Source organism: Fundulus heteroclitus, chromosome 19, assembly GCF_011125445.2.
Source record: "Fundulus heteroclitus isolate FHET01 chromosome 19, MU-UCD_Fhet_4.1, whole genome shotgun sequence".
In the NCBI taxonomy this organism is placed as follows: Eukaryota; Metazoa; Chordata; class Actinopteri; order Cyprinodontiformes; family Fundulidae; genus Fundulus; species Fundulus heteroclitus.
The window spans coordinates 9,434,658-9,456,597 of record NC_046379.1 but is presented as its reverse complement, the minus strand read 5'-3'; the positions used below and the strand labels follow the sequence as shown (position 1 = coordinate 9,456,597).

Below are 21,940 nucleotides of genomic sequence, written 5' to 3'. Positions count from 1 at the left end.
ATGGTTGAAAAAAGTTTGGATTTTTGAGTTTAATTAGTACATGATACAAACAGAAAACTTGTAAATGACATAATTGCAGAATGGGAGCTTTTTTTCTTGGAAATATAAAAATACAGAGGTTGTGAAGTATCTATTTAATTCTCAGATGTCAGGAGGAAGGCCAATTCGATGGTCATACCTCAGAGCTACGGTGAAGGAAAAATAATCTGGGGGAACAAAAGTCAAAGTTTTAGAAACCGAAATGGGTCCAAAATACTACATGGCTAAAGTAAGAGTTTATATTGACTAAATCCTAAAATTAATCTCTCAAACTGAAGTAAAGAAGGAAGTCAAACATCTGAGGAGATGAAAAGTAAAAATAAAATGGTAGATCTTCTACTCTAATTTATTTGCATAGTTTATATTATTACTGATATCAGTGGCTGTTGAATGTTGAGAAATCGAAGAGTTACTTTCTAAAACTAATAACGTATGTGTAACATTAACATTGATTTTTAATTTATTTAAAATAAGCTTTTCTTCCATCTTAACCTTATAGGTTAAGATGGAAGACTATGTATCATATTTAATTTATATACAATTCAAATCAATGTCTCTGGTATATGTTTGTTCATTCAATGCTGCACATCTGCTCCCGTCAGATGTTCTCATCTCTGAACTTAGTTTGTGTTTCTGCACTGAATTCTCACCTGCCAACTCTGAGGAGGGCTAATGTAATATCCTCAAATTGGTCGTTATACGCGATTGAGGTGTTGATGGATCCTAGCAGCAATAGTATGTTAATGTGAATTAAAATTACAAGAGCCACTCTAACACCTTGTAATGAATGCAACGTCTTCTCAAAACCACGCCGCACAAACACTGACACGAAACATGCTTATCTGGCACAGGCGACAGAAATATATTTCCGGAAGCCGGTCTTTCATGCACATTGATGAAGGCATGGTGCAGCTCCGATTCGTCTCCCAGAACCAGGCTTTCTCCTCCTTTTCTGCGGGCGGCGTCAGAGCTGAAAACACATTTGACGATAGGGGAACTCATTAGAAAAAGGTGACAATGAGGTTTCGCAACACTGAATTTCCACTACCCGATATTGCACGTCTCCCTTTACAGCACAGGCTGTGAGACTGACGTGGGCTGCCTCTGAATGATGAAAAGACTCCGGTGGGAGGAGATACGACGAGCCTTCTTGACCCTGTATCAAAACCAGCAAGGTCAACAAACAAACACAAATCTCCCCTCCCCTCGTGTCTGAAACCATAAAAAGTTCACGCATACACACACACTTTACAGAAACACAAAAACACACAAGAACACAATCACTGTCCCCTCACTCCTGCTCATGCTTCTATCCCTCTCCTGCTTAGCCAGGCGCCTATAATTGAATCTCAGGTTGGGATTAATTCTAGGAGCTGCACTTGACTCGGTCAAAAACAACTATTACAGGGAGCCAATGTATTTTTTTACACAGCACTTCACATTGATTAGGCAATGTGTAGCGATGAGAGAATCGCCGGATTTTAGATGACTGTCATTTGCATCAAATGAGGGGTTGCGTGCATCCAGGGGAGAGTCGCAGTCCGAGACAAAGCAGCCTTTGTGCATGCTCAGACACACTTGGGCATGCACTCCGGACATTTTTACTGCACCTTTCAAAGCTTCGAGCATTTAGACGTCTTGGACATTTTTGTACATTTTGTCACTTTAGAACCACACGTTTCAGTGTAGGCCTTTGAAATTAAATGTCATTGACCAGAATTTGAAAGCAAAAGATATTTGATTTTAATAATCTATCACACACAAAAAATGAGCAGTGTAGTTTCCCTTCTCTGCAGCAATAAAGCATCCCCACAGCATGATGCTGCCTCCGCCATGTTTTACAGAGGTGATGATGTTCTGTGAGATGTTAACGCTTTGGATGTTGTTTTAGAACCTAACCCTGCTTTAAACCTTTCCAAACCTTTATCCCTGACCTGCCTGCTGTGTTGTTTGTTCTCTAATGTTCTCCAAAAAACCTCCTAGGCCTCAGACTTAGACTTAGAAAAACTTTATTGTCATTTTGTATGCACAGAGTCTATGTTCACAGAACAGCTATAAAGTCAGCATTTTGGTTCCAGTGCATTTTCTTTAGGGGTGTCAGAGTAAAATGGGAGGGAACAGAAAAACATTTTGATTTTTAAATGTTAAAACAAGAAAACCATGTTTCTTTTCCTTCCACTCCACAACATGCATTGCTTTGTGTTCACATAAAGTCCCAATGAATAGACTAAAGTCTGTCGTTGTAAAGTGATGAAATGTTAAAAGTTTACAGGTTGTGAATACTGTTGCAATAAATGTGTACAGCTGTTTTTTTTGTTTGTTTTTTGGGAAGTTTTTTTTGGGGGGGAGGGTTATTTTGTTTTTACACAATAAAATGATGGATGTTGGAGTGAAATTTAAGCAAATACTGGTATACATGCAAACATCTATGGAGCAAAAACAGATCACACTGTTACCATTACAGGGATGAGCTCAGTGAAATTCATTGTGATCTCAAGAGAGCTAGCAGACTAACGAAAGCTGCAGCCTGTTTCAGTTTATGGGTAAAAAAAGAAGACGGGTGAGATGATGGAGGCAAGGCAGAGCTGGCTGGTGGGTAAGAGACGGGCTGGGGAGGGGGGGGGGGCTGAAAAAGGCCTTCTTTTAGTTCTCAAAGAGAGCAAGAGAATGTTTTTCTTGCCTCCTCCCGTCCTGCTGTCAAGCTAGATCAGCAGTGAGGAGCAGTGACGCTGCTCGCCTCCCAGACTCCCACTTTGCACAATGGAGTCTGCGAGGACCCACCATGCATTTCACATTCAATTTAGCCCTCCCTGGGACATGGCTGTCAGGGTCAGCGTTGACGGTATGAGACAGGGCTGGGGGTGGAGGCCAATGTCTTGGACTATGGCAGGTTTCAGGAGGAGGAGGGAGTAAATGACAATGCTGATGGGTACGGGCTCGCAGTCCAGAGAGGAGATGCTGGTATTGGTCAGGTTGGAGGGAGGTCGGCGAGGATAGAAGATCCGAAGAGAATGGACAGGAGATTTGGGCTGAAAACAGGGCTAGTGGAGGGTGGCCTCTTCTCAATACTAAAAAAAAAAAAGGAGAAAAAAAACTCCTAAAGAAAGATCCGGCCGGAGCTTTTATTTAATGGAGCTTATGCTGCTTTCCATGGGGTCTTCAATAGGACTTGGGAGACTGTTACTCTGCCGAAGCCCATTAGCCAGTATTAGGATCGTCCACACACCCGCACAAGAAGATTTGAGACAAACCCTAAACAGCCCACAATAACCGCGAGCTACAAGCCTTGAGCCTTAAGACCTCGGCTTGGCCCAAAAAGGCCCTGAATAGACGTGCCGCAAATCATGTTGTTGAACAAATCAGGTATTAAGGAGAAAGGAGTTTGTCCGAATTTACTTTCCTTAAAGACTTTAGTTAAGCTAGTTACTTCGGAGATTTAGTTAGGCGTCGGTTGCTTGTGTGTGACTGTGCATGTGTTAGGGCCGATCATTCTTCAGACATCTTACACTATGACACCCTTACAGCCCCCCACCCTGCAACAGAAACACTTCCATCTTTACCCCCTCATGCTCCCTGACATTCAAACACAGCCGTGCTAAAGCTTAAATTCACCCGATCCACACAATGGGCTGCTTCAGGCAATTAAATGGCATTTGGGTGATTCGGGGTGCAAGTTAATGGCATTACTGTTGCATTTCTTCTCCTGAATGGCAAAAAGGATTTCACTCTTCACCAATAAAGCGCTACTCACTGTCTTACCAGCATTACATAGCTTACCTTGGGCTTATGATTCACGGGCTTCCAATTACCATTTGAATATTTCCTTTTTTCAGAGGCACTGGCAGATCTGGTGGACGGTGCCGCTGGGCCTTTAGCCGCTAATGGACGAAGAGGCCAGGCTGTCGTCACCTATCGCAGGCCTGTCGGTCAAATCGGATGGTGCTGTCCCGCAGCCTGTCACCGGACAGCCACCCAGGTTGACATACATTTCGCTCAACCTGCTGCTTTGATTTGTCACACTTCAGCGAAACGCAATGCATTAACACAACATGTTTACATTCATTAGCAGCCATTTTGAAAAGTCTTGCAAAATGATTCAGGTGCAGTGGAAACCTTTCCAAAAGTGGTGTGAATACCAATTAGCTACACAGGGTGAAGCAAAAGTATTCAACAGTTTTCACGCTACCAAAAACTTTTATATATTATTCATTCATTTATTTATTTATGTAAGGTTTTATGTGCTGGACCAACACAAAGTTATGTATAATTGACTGTTGTTTTTTTTAAATAAAACTATAGTATAAGTTGTGTCATCTGTACTTTGATCTGACAGTCTAACATAAAACCAAGGAAGATCAATTGAATTTAGAAGTCACCCTATTAGTAAATAGTGTCTACCTGGGTGTGATGTAATCTCAGTAAAAATAGTTCTTGTGTAAAATCTGAAAAACTTCACAAAACAATATCCCAAGCTTTGCACACCTTGCAACCAGCTATCTCCTCTGTAAAACATAAGCGGTGGCAGCCCCCCTTACAAACAGGCTGGGATAGGCCAACAGGTCCATGGTAACTTTGGAGGAGCTGCAGAGATTCACAAGGGGGGAGAATATACCTACTGGTCATGAAAATTTAATTTAATGTCCTACCATCAAATTCCTATGTGTGGCAGGAAAACACCCTGAACACATCACTGTCATGGTTAAACTTGACAGTAGAAGCATTATGCTGTGGGGTGGCTTTTCTTCACCATGGACAGGGAAGCTTGTGTTAAAATAAATAACTACAGGGTAATCCTGAAAGGAAATCGTTTAGATGCCACAAAAGATTCGGGTTTAGGGAGTAGATAAAACTTACTGCAGGACGATGGCCCTGAACATACAGCCAGGCTGGTGCCTATCTCTAGCGGTCACTGTTGCGAGAGGCGGAGTACACCCTGGACAGGTCACCACTCTATCACAGGGCAACAGCTTTCACATTTTTAAATTCAGAAACATGTTTAAATTTTCCTTCCCAGATGTGCCCCGCCTTGGGTCTAATTAACAATAAAAATGTCAGATCGTTCTTACTGTTGAAGCAGAAGCTGAAGTAGACAGAGGAGGAAGTATTTGTATCTATTTCCAGTGGCTGTTTGCCCTCTCTACGTATCGCTTCTCGCCTTTTCGGTCCTTCTCTTGTGTCTCCAAAAATCTCATTTGGGAGGCGTCTTTTCAACAGACAAGACGCTTTGAGAGGAATATGAAAAGGCAGATTTAAAGGTGACTGCTGGTCAGAGGGGAAACAGAGAGCGAGGGCCCGGTTATCACAGCCGTGGGCTACATTTAAAAAGCTCCCTTCCCTTTTCACCCTTTGCCGAAACGAACAAGAGATGAAATACTGCGGTTAAACAAAGTCACAGCAAGAAAGGTTTGGTCCCAACAAAGATGAATGAAGGGATGAAAAGGGTTGAAAAGCACCAGGGAAATATCAGATGTCTTTCTCCACAGCTCCATTCATTCATACCTTTATTCTTATGGGCGGCATATTTTTTCCAAAATATGACTTTATCACAGAGCAACCCCAAAACCTCATGTGCATGTGATTTGAAATATAATCGGTAAAATTTCAATACAGAACAAAAAAGTGTCCATTTTTGTTGTGGTGGCCAATTAAATAATGATTCCCACTGAAGCAGCAGGGATGATGGTAGGCCAAAGACAATACGAGGGGAAGGCTCAGAGATTGGTTGAGGGTTTGTTCATAGATTTGGCTGCCACAAGCAGGAGAGGGGCTCCCTTAACTTGACAGACCAAACAGATCAGGCAGAGAACAGAGCAGCCCTTGTCAATAGGAGGGATTATAGGAGCAGCAGTTTGGCCTCCAACCATTTTAGCCGCCAGAAGACACAAGGGGGCTCCAGTTTGAGTCAGTTCCACTTTTATTGTGAAGTGTCCCCGACACCAACCGGCCCACGAATGAGCAGATACAATGACGTACACATGGCGGTTTACTTTATGCCTCAGCGGCGTAGACTGGTCACCCGTTTCTCGTTCCTTGTCATAATATTCAAATACATGTGCAAATAATTTAGGCAATTAGATGATCTACAAACTTAAAACTCATCATCAAGATGTGCATCCATGAAAGATATCATCCCACTGGCATTGTTATGCTCTTTGTTTTGGACTCGACTGGTACAGCACTTCACAGAGCCTTGCAAAAGTATTCAAACCCTGGGACATTTTGATATTTTGCCACGTCACAATCACAAACCTGACGTACTTCAGCAGGATTTCGTACGATAGACTTACACAATGTAGAGCATAACTGTAAAGAGGAAGGAAAATAATGCATGATTTTAAGATAAGATAAGATCTTTATTGATCTCACATTGGATAAATTCACTTGTCACATCAGTTCAATAGTCAGTCAATAGTCAGGAGTAGGAAAGGGTGCATCAGTTATATACAGTGTATCTTCCTATATACAGTGGTTAAAAAAGAAAATGAGAAAAAAAATAAGAATAAAAAATACAAAAGAAATCGGAGTAGGCAGATGATGTCATGTGTACTTACCGGTTATATAAACATACATATATATATATATATATACACACACATAGAAATAAAACTTGAAAAGAGTGCCGCATTTTTGTATTCAGCCCCTATACTCCTACATTTTACCTAAATAAATGTAGAGGAACTGATATCCTAATCACTGTCCAGACCTAAATCCAATCGAGAATCTGTGGCCACATCACTTTGACGTTCACAGATGCTCTCCACCCCAGGTGAGCTTTAGCTATTTCATGAAGAAGGAGCAAAATTTCGGCCTCCTCGTTGACCTGTAAAGCTGGAAGAGACGTACCCTCAAAAGACTTGCAGGTGTGATTGCAGCAAAAGCTGATTCAACAACGTAATAATTCAGAGGAGCTGAATGCAAATGCACGCTGCACTTTTCAAATGTGTTTCTTTTCTTTCCGACTCACAATTGCATATTACTTTGTGTTGGTCTATCGTGTAAAATTCCTGTGAAGCACTTTGAAGTTTGGGTGGTGACATGACCAAAATGTATATGAAAAAAATGGGGGTTTGAATACTTTTTAAAAGGCACTTTATAGTGTTTCAGCCACACTATGATCTTAATTAGCTACACCTAAAGCCCTGCTCTTCCCCAGACAGATCTAATTAAGCCCAGAGCCGTTTCCCCGCCAGAGCCCCTCTGCTGGCTAAAAGGAGAGCCAAAATCTCTTGTTCAAGGATTATAACCTGGGACACATCACAGGAAATCATCTTCCAAAAGAAATCAGAACCCCTGGTAACTGTCCTCTCTTGTTTCATAAACACACCGTACTGTTTCCCCACTAATTTATCGGTGTGTGTGTGTGCGTGTGTGTGTGTGTGTAAAACAGCCACTTCACCCAAGTCAATGAGAATCCCCCTAATAAGTCCAGGGCAAAGAAGCTAACCATATAACAAATTGCTTTGTACATGGCAGCAATCGTTCAAGCTAAACGGCTTGTTATTAGTAAATGGGGAAGCAGCTTTTCAGCATTAGCTCAAGCCTGTCTCTTTTCTCACACACACACACACACACAAACACACACACACACACATTGAAAGGCACGCGTTTTCTTAATTGGATAGTTCGCTTAACCCTACGAGGATCTTTTGATCCTTATTGTAAACTTTCATTGTTGTCCGTCAGTCTTACGCCGGCTACCGCGATTGCTCGTCCTCATCTTAGCATCCTAAACTCCTTAGTGTTAGTATCAGCTCAAGCTCTTAGCACTGGATAAGCTGCTGCTAATGTCATAATGGCGATGATTTGGCTGAGCCCTCCGGCGCTATGTCAGTGGAGCAGAGGGAAGTGAGAGCCACAATTAACAGAAATTAGCCAAATGCTCTTAGGTGCCATTGTGAATCCGGGGGCTGGAGTTCGACCCTGATAAAGCTGCTAGTCAACTGTGTTTTCTCTGGTTTGCATTATTTTTGATTATTGTGAATATCATGGGTTGTTTGGAACATGTGCCGCTCTGATGCGTTTTTTTTTTTATTTTATTTTATTTTTTTGCAGTAAACACTGAGAATTCATGCTACAGAGCCAAGAAAAAGTATTTGCTCCCTTCCATGTTTTCCTCTATTTTTCCTTTTTTGACCAACTTACAGGCTCAAGATCATTAAACAAATGTTAAAATCAGACCAAAAATAACCTGAGGGAGTTTTCAAATGATGGTTTTTTTTATAAAGTGGGAAAAAGCTCTCTAATGCAAACTGGCGATGTGAAAAGTAATTGCCCCCTGAACCTAAATACTGGTTGCAAAAACTGACTGATTCTTTGAAAAGACTTTATGACAGAATATTTTTGAACAAACCTCTTTCCAGAACGGCTTTATTTCAACCATATTACCACATCGTGTTATTTTGATTAAATACCAGACTTTGACTAGGCCACTCTGAAATAATCATCTTGTTTTTCTTTTGGGGGGGCGGGGCTGCCATTCAGGAATTGAAGTTACTGGTGTGCCTTTGATCATTAAGGTGGTTTTTAAGCTTAAGGTCAAGAATATGACTAGATATTCTGTTAAAGAACAGAAATCAAGGTTTAACCAATTATTATTATTAAGTCATTCAGGTCCTAAAGTGGCCTTGCTGACCCAGACTATAATGCTGCTGTGATAGCATTTTGCTAAACCTAAGGGGACGCACACGTTCCAAAAGGTTTCACTTTTGTCTCATCAGACAAATATTTTCACCAAAAGTCATTGGGATCAAGAAGTTTTCTTGGAAAATTTAAAAATGTCCATGGTTGGTAAATTTCTATAGATAGGGATTTATATGTTGGTTACACGTCTGCTTCCTGTTGTCAGACAGGTTGTATTTAGATTATTTCTTAAATCCAACAGTCTGACATTTAGTAAACCTATTATTTTAGTTTAGTGTATTCATATGTTCACATAGGACCAGCTTGGTTTGTTGTATCACCCATAAACCTTTATTTGAAAACCATTTTTTGTATTTAATGTTTTTTTTGTCTAAAATTAAAGAACTATTCAATGATTTGATACATTTTAGCATGACAAATCTAGCAACAACAGATAATGTTGAAACAGACTAAACTAGTCTAAGATTAGACTAGTAAGGGATGCAGTAGCCAGGCAAAATGTGGGTGTTATTGTTTCTGCCTCCGGTTTCGAAATAGCAGAAATTAATCTTCCACTGTGAAGTTTCTAAACAGACTTGTGGGTCAGACCTTCTCAGGAGAGAGAAAGAACTCATGAGGGTGCAACAGAAGTGAAAACAGACTGCTCTCCATGTTTAATAATCAGAGGTGGCCCGAGGAAGATAAAGTGTGTGGGGCTAAAAGTGAAACTCCTGCAGGAAAAGCCGGAGAGGAGCAGAAGAGAGCAGAGGCTGTGGGGATCTCCTGCAAGGAGGCCAGCCCTGGGTGGTTCTCACTGAAAGCCTATTTGCGGATGAAAGTGCAACAGCCCTGGGGTCCACTCGCACGGAGAGACGAGGGCAGTGATTAAGAGGGCGCAAGGGCAGGACGGCCCTTTAATTTGGAGCCGCGGAAAGAAGGGGAGCCGGCACTGGTGTATCTGTAGCCAGACAATGGCGATTACCTTCCTCTTTATCTGGCGAAGAGAGGGCTTTGAGAGAGCAATCTGAGGAGCGGAGGAAATGGCACGACACAGGATTAGTGGCACAACAGGACGGTAAATTAAATGTTGGAGATGAAAGAATAAGGCTCTGACATGCATCAATAGAGAGCATTTGCTGCATTCTAATAACAGCAGCCGAGGAGAAATACCTGTAGAGATTAGCCTCTGTGTGGAAGAGAGAGAGGGTGGAAAGGTTCACAATCACATCAATGACTTGCACCGTCTTTTATCATGTGACAACACTTATTAGAGAAGCACAGAGAAGCCAAAATGTAACTTTGCTGTAAGTTGTATTGAAATGAAATCGTGAAAGCTGGCAATTAAAACAGGATCACAGATATGGCTGCCAAGTGGATCCACCTGGAATGTCCTCCTAAAATAAAAGCAGAAGTTTAAAGCCATTATCACAGTGTATGAGTGCAACACTGCAGCTATCCTTCCTGTAAACTTGATTCTCTGCAGCTTCCTAATGTATAGATGAACCCGCATGAAGGGAGCATGCAGCTTTAAAGCTGGTCAGATAAAATAGTTTTGGGGTAAAACTTTCAATAAGTTAAAAACAATGGTGGCAAAGTTAATCTCTGTTTTTGGCTCTAGGTTAACTGGCTGCAGGAATTCAAAGATTACCAGGTAACCTACAGAGGAGGTTGTGGAAGTCATATGATGATAATGGGGTTGGGGAGGGATATTATTGACCTTTTAAATGTACAAACCCAAAGGTAGAATAGGAAGAAAATTCAACTATGTTTTTGGCCAGTTCTCCTTTTATGTTGGTGTTTCTTTGCGTAGTTTGTTCTCTGAGATATTTGTGTCATCACAGCTGGCAGATTTGCCAAAAATTATATTCAGGGGTCCTTCCTATGTTACTGGATTGTTAAAGCCGTATACTCCAAATCATTGGAGTATTTTGGTCCTCAGACCAAAATGTGATCTCAAAGACCAGGTATAAAACTCTTGCTCTTTCAACACTGTTGAACCAGTTTCCTTTGGTTTTACATTTTAATTGTAGTCTTGATTCATTTAGCTGAAGCCATTCTCATTCAAGCATGATTTTCCTTATGGTTTTGGATGTATTATTTGTTCTTAATGATTTGTATCATTTAATTTGTCTTCAGTCTTTTCATTCACTCACTAAAGTCACTCATCCACCATAGTGTTTACTACTTCCAACTGAAAAGCTCCATTCTTGTGCCTCTTGGGATGCCATCTGCCTAAATACACGCAGAGCAGAATAAGCTTTGAGCTTTTTTTAATGTGTTGTTAAATACTGCAGGTTTTTGCATGTCTTATATAAAGTTGTTAAAATCATGTATCAAATCCTTTAAAATACATCACTTAGTGAGAATTCCTGTGTAACAGGTAAGTTTTTGAGTTACCAATAAATGTCAATATGAATGCAAAACAGAGGCAATTTTAAGAAATTTCCTCATAACGCCACACAAATCTCAACAATCCATCTACACTCCAGTAAATATTCTACAGTTTTAGTCTTTAAAAGATGTACATTTTATTTATTCAAACCAACAATTCAAAGAACTGACGTGATTACTGGACTTTATTAAAAAGTTCTTGCAAAAGTTGCAACCTTCGCGAGCAGAAAGCAACGAAACCAGGCACATTTGAGACTTAATTAGTGAAAATCAGCAAGCACAAACATTCTCATTAGCGATAAGCGGTGAGTGACAGGTATTAGAGATGAAAAGTTGGAAAAGGAAAAACAGAGATGAATAACAGTGATGGCGTGAGTTAGAAGTGGGGAGGATGAGGCGTGAGCGACAGCTGACGATGGAAGCGGGAGTGAGGAGGTCCTGAACACGCGCAGCAATGATTCAATCAGAGAGTAGCTTTATCTAGGTTATTACTACACCGAAGCAAGATGATGAAGAGGAGGTTTGCCTTAATCTTAGCCACAATGGGAGGGAACAAAGGCGTGCTTACAAGCACTATCAGCCACAAATATCAAATCAGCTCTGGCTGCACCTAATCCTGCCAGACAGCATTGTTGATTCAGTGAACCTGCGGTCACAATCTTATGAAGCTGCTGCACACACATACTCTAACATTCACATGTACACTTATATTAAGATGTTTCACTTTCACTACAAACACTCTACCCAAGCTAAATTACAGCATTAAGTTTGATTTTTGTCTTCTTTTGACTGCATTTAGACCTTTTGCATTGTTACACACCAACCAGGCGTTACATTATGACCACCTGTCTAATACCATTTTGCTCTTACATGTCAAGGAATGGACTCTACCTGCAGAGATGGATAAATCCAGCCTCAGAAAGTATGAACCCTGCCTGGTTTCCCTTTATCCTGGTCCCTAAACCAGGTTAGTTTAGTGCTTGTCTAAGCTGTGGACCTGGATATGCAAATGGTCCAGCACATCCCACAGATGCTCAGCTGGATTGTGCTCTAGGCCAAGTCATCACCTCAAACGCATTGCTGCAATCCTCAAACCCTTCCTCAAGCTTGTGTGTTTTGTGATAGATGCATCATCCTGCTAAAAGATGCCACAGCCAACATATATACTTATTCTACACCAACGCTGTTGCTGGTTCACCACTTTTAATTGATACTGGGAATTGCAGATGCTGACCAGTCAAGCAGCCATCACATTTTGTCTCTTTGTTAAACTCCCATAAATCCTCGCGCTCCCTTTTCTCTGCTTCTAAATCAGTAGTATGATGGGACTGGTTGCCTGGTTGTGCGAGTGGCAGATTTTTGCTGCAAAAGGCAGAAAATAGGAAATTACCCACGTATGTGGCACATCTGAGGTTGTTAAATCAGTGGCATGATAGGCTGTAACTTGTTCAGGCCACAAATTGGCTGGGGCAAAAGATTTATAAAGAGACAAAGACGAGAAACAGAAATAGAAAAAAGAAACTAAAGGGCAGAGGAACCAGCACCAAACAAAACATAAAAACAACAACAACAAAATGTCTGCCATAAATGATACATGCCCCTAGCAGTTTCATTTGTCCAAAAAGTTAGAAAATTACATGGGCATCTCTCAAAAGATAATAAGCCAAAACAAGAAAGAATTAGGAAATCTGCTTTAATTTATGATATAAAAAATATTTATACCATTCTCACTAACGAATAAAAAAATCTTTATTGGCATTACAGCGAATAAACACATTTTATTCCCTGACCAGCGTTTAGCATAGTTCCTCAGATATTTAGACAATTTATCTTCGGTGAATAAACTCCAAGTCTTTGAGGTCGGAAAGCCCTGTGCCATCATCCTAATCTTACGCTCTCTCCACAGATTCTCTGCCACATTCAAGTTGGGACTCTTGGTTCCTACTTGCTAAAATGAAAAGATTAATTTAAGCCTATATCTGCCTGGGATATTAACAGGGCTTGACTGTATAGGATGTGCGACATAATGCCAGCTTGTTTCTTTTTGGGGTTTCTTTTGTTCTGAAAGTCGAGTAGGAGCTGAATTTTTTTAAACTAGACTTTCTGTATTGGTGGGACTGTTGTGTTCTTTTAAGCTATTTTATTGCTTAACATGTTCTTTTAGGATGTGCACCCTACACCGTCTGTTAGATGGATAGCACTCATTTGCCATATAAAATGTGCATTAATGTCAGTGGTAAACATGCACACCCACTTGTGTGTGCATGTGATTGCGTCATTCTACCTGCTACCATCTATATACTTTGTATAACACGGAGACATAATCAGTGTGGTTCACGTCACCTGCAGTTGACCCTGACTGCTGTTTTACCCTAACCAGATCCTTAAATTGCTTCATGACCCATCTACCCTCTCCCCGTCGTTGTCCTCAGGGTCCCAGGAGCAGCACCAGCGGCAGCGGCGGGAACGTCCTTGCTCAGGATGACACTTGACTGAGGGAAGAGGACAGTGGCAACTTCATTATCCGCCAATAACAGGCTAATTATTGTGTTTGTTAGCAACAAATCAGAGCACAACAGACTGCATGTCCCTGTCCTGTTTTGAGCATCTTAATTACTTACCCCCCCTCCATCACCACCCTTTTCTCTGTTGCCTCTGCTGCTGTTGTTATTTTGCATATAAAAGGAACCCGCTAATTGTCTACCCTATAAATATTCGGCATGCAATTAGCGTCCTGGCCTGCCTCTGTGTTGTGTTATCACCTCGCCGTTTGGTATGCGGTGACGACCGCACACTCAATTCCTCCGTATCTAATGGGAGTTTGATAGCAGCTTAAAACTTTTGTTTTTAAGAACAAACAACACCGAGCGCCTTCCTGTTGTCTCACTCTTTAGATTTTGCTTTGAGGAAGGAGCGGTTCAAAAAGGCGTCAGCAAGAGAGCAGAAGAACGTTAATGCCACACAGATTATACCTGTGGAAGGTGAGTTTTAGAGGGCTATCAAAGAATAGCCTGAAATTATCAGATTGTTTAAAAACAACAACTTTGAAATAGAAATTTTGTGCTTAAGGTGAAAAAGGAGCGAAAATAATCGGACGCCCTTCTCCGCCTCGCACAAAACCCAGGAATGTGGGAATGGGGAGAGGTGCACGAGTGAAACAGCAGGGGTAGGATGGGTAAGAGAGCCTTCATGGATGATTGGAGTCCTATTTGAGCTGCTAAAGTGCAAATGTGGACTTCTTTCATCTCCCTTCAGGGTCACTGTCCACGTAGAGAAGGGCCCTGTCATCCTGCTCTCACTTCCCCGCAGAGAGTTTCCCACATCTTCAAGAGTCCCACCAAACAGAGCCATGGCACCCAGCGAGAACAAGGCTGCTCAGTGGGATCTGCCTCAGGCCAAAGCAATGAGAGAGGGACTGCAGTAAAGGAAGCAGTGGCACCACACAGAGACAGGCTGCTTTGAGTATGTTGGAGAAGTAGAAGAAAAGGAAAAGTGTGATGTGGATGTAAAATGTTATATGTTGTTTTAAGATATTTCTTCTCTCGCAGATAAATATCTAAAAGGTGTGTTGTTTGCACGTTTTGAGGCCTCCATTGTATTTACCGCTTCAAAACATGTTTGGCTGCGGCTAAAGCTGCAAGTCTTTAAAAGTGTGCACCAGCTTTGCACATCTAGAAACTAAAATCTGTGCCTATTCCTTTGCAATATACTATAGCTCATGACACATGGCCATGTTAGCCATGCTAACACCTGCATATGCTTTGTAGCTCTGGTTGTGTGTTTAGGATTCTCGTCCTGCCGGAAGGTTAACCCCCAACCCAGTCTCAAGGCCTTTGCAGGATTCCCCTGTATTTATCTTCATCCTTCCTTCCATCAGTTTTAACCAGTTTTGTTGTCTCTGATGAAGACAAAGAATATTTCTGCCAGCGCCAATGTTTCTCCACAGGGATGGTGGTGGGTTCAGGGTGATGTGCAGTGTTTGTAGAGTTTTGCATGTTGGTTAAGAGATGATAGGTTTGTGGTTATGCAATACTCTTTCCTTCTCAAGGTAATGGACTGAAAAGTGCCCTTTGAGATTTTTAAAGCATGGAATATAGTTTTGTAACCTGACCCTACTTTAAGCTCATTCACAATTTTAAGCAGACAAGCGGTCTGCTGTGTTCCCGGTTTTCATGATGTTGTGTGTTCAATAATGTTCTGATTTATACTGACATTAGATCACATTAGGCTAATTCTGTTTTTATAATGTTGAGTTTGTGTACAGCACTTTTGGTCACCTTGTGTGTAAAGGGCTACATAAATAAAGGTTGATTGATTGATTGATTGATTGATTGATTGATGATTGATTGATTGATTGATTGATTGATTGACAAAAATGATTCAGGTATAGTTCCTTCTAGTAAAATACATAAAAATGTGTCAAATGCAAAACATTTCCCAGAGTGTTGAATACTTTCGTAAAGGTGTGGTGTTTTTTCCAAAGCAGATTATTGGAAACATGGTTAAAGTGAGATGAAATAAGCAGGTGGCCGATTTATAGGGGTCAGCGGGGGTGGTGGGAGAATAAGACTGACCCTAGTCTCAGTGAAGAGCCTGACTGGAGCCTGAAGGCTTGTTAGAGGCAAAATCCTGAGTGTTCCTAATTGGGCCGGTCTGGACCAGGCAATCAGAGAGAAGAGGGCAAGTCAGTCTCAAGATCTGTGTTTGGAGAGGGCGGGGTGGAGGGGGGGAGGGAGAAAGGAGTTACTCGTGAATGGGGGGCTCCTCAAGTCACATGAAAGTTTGTGGGGATGAATGTACCATAATTAGATTAATAAGAAGCTTAATTTATCGCAGCAGAGGATATCAGCAGCTCCACGTTAGAAGCAGGCCAGGAGATTAGCCCCAATCGGCGTTTCCAAAACACGATTAGCCCCCCGACACAAAGACTGGGCTCTTTTGCAGGTTCCTACCACAAGGGCTGGGATTAGAGAAACATGTTGAATAATCAGCAGTGCCCCACGTGCTCCGTTAAAGTCGGCACCTCATCCAGGGGTGTGGAGCAACCATTCTCCCCCTCCAAGGCCCTCTCACATCACTTGTCAATAAGGCTTTTTTAGAACCAGTTAAAGTCAAGAACAACTCCCGGACGGTCCTGCCTGTTAACGCTAATCTAGAATTTGTCTAGTTTCTTTTTGCCACATCGAGTCAAGTCCAGTAAATAAGCATACTGGGGTGTGTATGGCCACTAAGTCACCAGGATGTCTCAACAATCCGCAGGAATCAGCAGCTTCGGAGCCAATTGACTGTCCCACCATGAATGCCAATAAAGACCTCAGCGTATGCTTACTCCAGTTCAAGCCACCAGACTTATGCGTCATGAATGCAGAGCTCTTACTAAGCCTCAGATCCCTTGATCCTCTACATCCTCCACATCCGGCCTCTTGTTTGAGAAAAAAGAAATCCTGATGGGCCCTGAGCCAAGATTTTATGCGGCGAATCCCATCTGAAGAAAATCAGGTTGCCCCTGATAGTTATCGCCTAAACAATATCAACAGAAATGTCACATCAGCAAATTTTATGGCAAAGAGGGCATTTTGACAACAGTTTCTGATCACTTGAAGTTCAATATTAAGTACACACATCTGACTTAAAACTGCATCATACCAGACTTACAACTAACAGCTGGATGGGGGTGTGTGGATGGACAGATATATGGGAGCACAAATAGTGATATTATCTTGAATGCATTTCCAGATCTATTGGATGGATGGATGGATGGATGGATGGATGGATGGATGGATGGATGGATGGATGGATGGATGGATGGATGGATGGATGGATGGATGGATGGATGGATGGATGGATGGATGGATGGATGGATGGATGGATGGAAGCCCAGGCTTTGGGCCCCATAATAACTAGTGGGTCCTTACAATATAGTATTTATTGGAAAAATGGGCCTTATACAATGACAAACACACACATACATAGATCTCCAATCTCCTTCACTAACTTAACAATTGAGTTTTATAAGTAATACTTTAAATAATAGAAAAGATGCTAAAGAATTCTGAAAATTTCATCTAGAAAAATATGCAACTTTGTCTTTTAAAATGTGTAGAAACTCTGGTTTCGGTCAAGCTAGGACACACATTATCAAGAATTTAAAAAGTGTGATTATTAATCCCTTAGCTGTCACCATCACCTTGTTAAGATGTCCTATTTACCCTTGAGCTGCCAGCAAACTTTTACACTCCCCTGCTGTTGTGCCACCATTGCAGGCCAATTATCCTGCATGACTATGCACCACCATGCATTGGTGATAATGTGTGCAGAGTCAAGGCGTCCTACAGAAACTGTTCACTGGAAGGGGCTAGACCAGCAAACCAAAGCATACTCAGCCATGTACACCGCTACAGCAAGGCGGACTTCTGTTTGCTTGCTGTACGGGTGTGTGGTTAAACGCTAAATACAATGTGGAACCTCTTCTGTGTATTTCTAATAATTCAGTCCAAACCCTATAGCCTAAAAGGGCAGAAAGCAAAAAATAAAATAAAAAAAATAAAAAAATAAAAAAATAAAAATCCAAGGACCTGAGAGGTCCCAAATAATTATATGAATCAGACCGGACATTAAAAATAATAATAATAAAATACCCATCTATTAAGCCATACATACATAAATATTTGTGGTCTCATACACTCATTTACAAACTGAGGTTCTGGAAAAAAAAAACTTAATAGTTGTTTTCAAAAAAGGATAAAGAATTATGGAATTTTCTTCTGGAAAAATATGCGTTTTTTGATCATTTAAATGTGCAGGAACTTCTAGCTTCAAACAAGGCATACACAGTTTAATCAGCAGACTCCACTGGTCGATAAAGTTAGTTTTATTTTGACAGTGCGGGGAGTTTTTATAGTTTCTGACGGAGATGAGGACAACTTTCACTAATGTCTGGAAGATAATTGACAGAAGCTGTGTGATCAACAACTGACAAGGCTCCCGCTGAGCAAGCTGACCACACGAGAATTCATAGAGGCTGGGCAGCTGGATGTGGTCGCTTTCCAGACAGTCAAAATTTTTTTGTAGTGCAGCAAAATATGTGGTGGTTGTGCTGCATAAACTGCTTGTCCTAGATCTGGTGTAGCTCTGAGCTACGTCCCAAAGCAATAATCAATGTGATGGGAGCCATGGGAATTCTTCTGTCTGTACAGTATTTGGTTATTACTCAGAATGGAGAGTGGTGTACAGACATTTCTGAGAAAGGAGTCATTTAACATCCTCAGCTGCGCTGAGTCCTCGGTTAGCTTCTGAAAGAAGACCTTTTAAATCAATGTCCTCCAGACAGGAAAAATGCCATTTTGCTTCATAATGATTATGAAAGGCAACATAAATAACTAATTACATTTTAAATAAATATAACACAAACACTGTTAGTTTAAGTTATACTACATCAATATTCAAGAACATGTCAAAGCTATTATCTAAACTATCTAAAATCTTCTCATAGTGTACTGTAAGAACATGTGGTTTAATGACTCCAATTAATAGTATAGACAAACAGCACCTTGCTCTGCGTTTTATCAGGGTTCCTTATCTGTCGTGTATAATTTGAGTTAATAAAAAAATTATACCTGAGATTTTTGAGTATTTATATACCTCTACATTCAAAAATCATGGAAATACTTCAACTTACAAGGAAAACTGATAAACCAAAGATTTAGTATATGGGTACAAAATGGGAAACACAGTGAAATAATATGATTTAATTTGACTTTGTAAAGTGCCTTGAGATGACATGTTTCATGAATTGGCGCTATATAAATAAAATTTACATGAATTGAATTGAATTGAATTGAAAGTAATGTGAGACAAAATTGCAACATATCCATACAGCTTGTCCAAAGTCTTTGTTTTTCCAAGCTCTGTACTCCAACTTTAGTTGCATTTGCCAAAGCTATCAAGAACAGAACGTTTTTTTACTTTACTGCTTCAGTTTTTATTCCGGCAGTTTGCCTTTCATCTAGGATGCCACAACAATTCATTGGATAAAATGTAAAATGAATAACAGTGAAAATATCCAGTAGAATCTAATTTGTTCTGCGTATAAGCTCTGTCCAAAAAACAAAAAGGGAGGGTGGGACATTTTGATGAGGACAAGAAAGCTGACTATGAAGGTGGGAGGTGTCTGACTGCATTACTCTTTCAAGAAACCTCACAACTTTGCTTCACAAGAGTCTTCACAGGTGGGGATATTGCTGCTTAGAATTACACTCAAATCAACAATTCTTTGAAAAATCCAGAGCTTCACTCATGTAAAAAAAAAAAAGCTTTATGGTGCCAAAGGAACTCTAGAGAGCAGCAGGACATTCTCCTAAAGAGGATTCGATTAAGAGGGTAAATTGCCACCACCAGTGCAAAGCTTACTCTGGAATGGCAGCAGGGAGGTGTTTGTGGCTCTGCACACACTTAGAGGCAGCGAAATTTAGACGCTGGCCTGGAATCAAGAAAAAAAGGCTTGGTGTCAAATAGGGCAGCAAAGAGCCGCTTCTGTCCGTTGAAAATATCCAGGACACTGTGATGCTGCAAAGAATGCCATGCCTGGACTGCACAAAGCTGGGGTAAAGTTGCATTTTCTGATTAAACCCCCTTCATCCAATCTGGATAACAATCCTGTATATTAGAAATACATCGTAACCCGTAATACTGTGATTTACTTAACTTTCCTGTTCACTATGTACTATTAGTTCAACAATTAATAAAAGGCTTACTTTTGTCATCTTTTTTCTAGTACAGTACAACATATTTTACATTTGTAGACTCTATTTTATAACATACAAATTTACTCTATTCATGTGCATATGTACATGGTGCACTATGATATAGTAGGGTTGTCTGTTTGCTATCACTCTTTATTCAGATATAAAATCAGGTCAGTTCACAATCAAATGTCTTACAAAAAGTTGAAAAGCATCATGTAAAAACCTGGTAGCAGAGCCGAGCCCACCGCTCATTTAAATCTGTAATATATTAAATTATTAAATTATAATATAGAATATCTGCGATAGACTGGCGACCTGTCCAGGGTGTACCCCACCTCTCGCCCATTGACAGCTGGAGATAGACACCAGCACCCCTCACGGCCCCACAAGGGATAGACATGTTAGAAAGTGGATGGATGGATGGAATATAGAATATAAAATTCAGCTTTTATGTTCTTTAATTATCTTTTCTTTCCTGGGCACCTGACCACTGAAAACCAGACATTCTGATATTGTACTTGAGCATCTAAATGAACTGCAAGATATATATATATATATATATATATATATATATATATATATATATATATATATAATATGTGTGTGTGTGTGTGTGTGGTATATATATATGTATATATGTATATATGTATATATATATATATATATAATATATATATAATATATATATAGTACTATATATATATATAGATAGATAGATATATATAGATATATATAGATATCTATATCTATATATATAGATATCTATATATCTCTATCTCTATATATATATATATATATATACACACCCCCATATATATATATAGATAGATATATATATAAGATATATATATATATATATATAGTGTGTGTATATCTATATATATATATATATATATCTAATATATATATATTATCTATATATAGATATAGATATAGATATAGATATAGATATAAATATATGATATATTCATATGGATATAAGGGTTTAATAAACTCAAATATTAAAAGTCTTTCACATAAATAGTAGAGTTTTGAAAACATTATACTCGCCTATAATCTAATGATCAACCTTGTCGGTGGGCGTGGTTATAGTATCAGATTTGCCATGGAGAGAGTGTATAAGGTCCAATACCTTACAAAACAATGTCATTAATTTGTAAACCCAAACTTAAGTCTTAACGGGGGAAAAAAAGTTCTGTTAGAGAAAAATTATCTGCAATAAATAAGGTCATGATTTCATTCATGCAAGCCTCCCCGTTGCCAGCTCCACCAGCGGTTAGTTCATCACGGCCGACCACGCTCTGCTCTCAGCTTGTTAGACAGCATCTGTTTCTCTCTTGTTTGGTGAAGCTGTTGTTGAACAACGAGGGAAAAAAACAAGCAAACACTGAGCTTGATCAGGACATGTGCACGTCCTGCTCCGCTCCGCTAGCTTCGGCGTCAGCTAACCTTCGCCATGCTCCAAATTAAAAACCCTGGCCATCAGGCAGACAGCTGGCAGCCTCCCCTCGGGGATGCCAATTAAGTTTGTAAAACATTTAGACAACAAAACTGTACAAGAGGAAAAGAAAAAAAAACACAGAGGCGTCCGTCCCCCACAACTCCCAGCAGTCCTTACATAACCTCTCCTGCTCCCCCATCTGCAGCAGGCTCCAGAGATACACGGCCTCCGAGCAGAAATCAGGCCCAGGAGATCTGCAAATATGTTCAGAGAAATACATGAATACCAAATCAAAGCCATTGATTTTTGTCATGCTAATGTGTTGTTATAGCAAATTAGGCGATGATGTTTTATTAATACGTTGGCATAAATCCATCAGATACAGCTTGCTGCTCAGCCTTCTCCTAAACCAGTCTGGCAGCACCTCTAGACGCTTGTGTTGCTCAAATAGCATGAAACACTTGAAATCGACATCGCTGGCTTTCCAGAATTCACTTCTGCGACAAAACTACAACTGAAGGGTGTCGCCCTCTCGAAATTGAGCAAGCTTTGATAAGGAGGCCAAAATGGCAAACCGAGTTTGGCATTAGGCGGGTGTTGAAAATGGGGAGGGGATTTAGAATATACCTAAGTAGATTCTGAAATGAAACCCTGTGAGTAAGAACGGGATGCGCGGCATGAGCACAGAGTGTGACCCACGCTCCCG

The 21,940-nt window shown here is 40.5% G+C and overlaps 1 long non-coding RNA gene across 1 annotated transcript in view; it reads right to left on the bottom strand.

Annotated features, from left to right (window-relative positions):
- Positions 1-669: 669 nt before the first annotated feature.
- The window catches only part of LOC118567080, a 49,196-nt gene continuing 27,925 nt past the window's right edge, over positions 670-21,940 (bottom strand). Inside the window, exon 3 of the long non-coding RNA XR_004933461.1 lies at positions 670-1,009. This is a non-coding gene — a long non-coding RNA (uncharacterized LOC118567080). The remainder of the gene's footprint in view (positions 1,010-21,940) is intronic.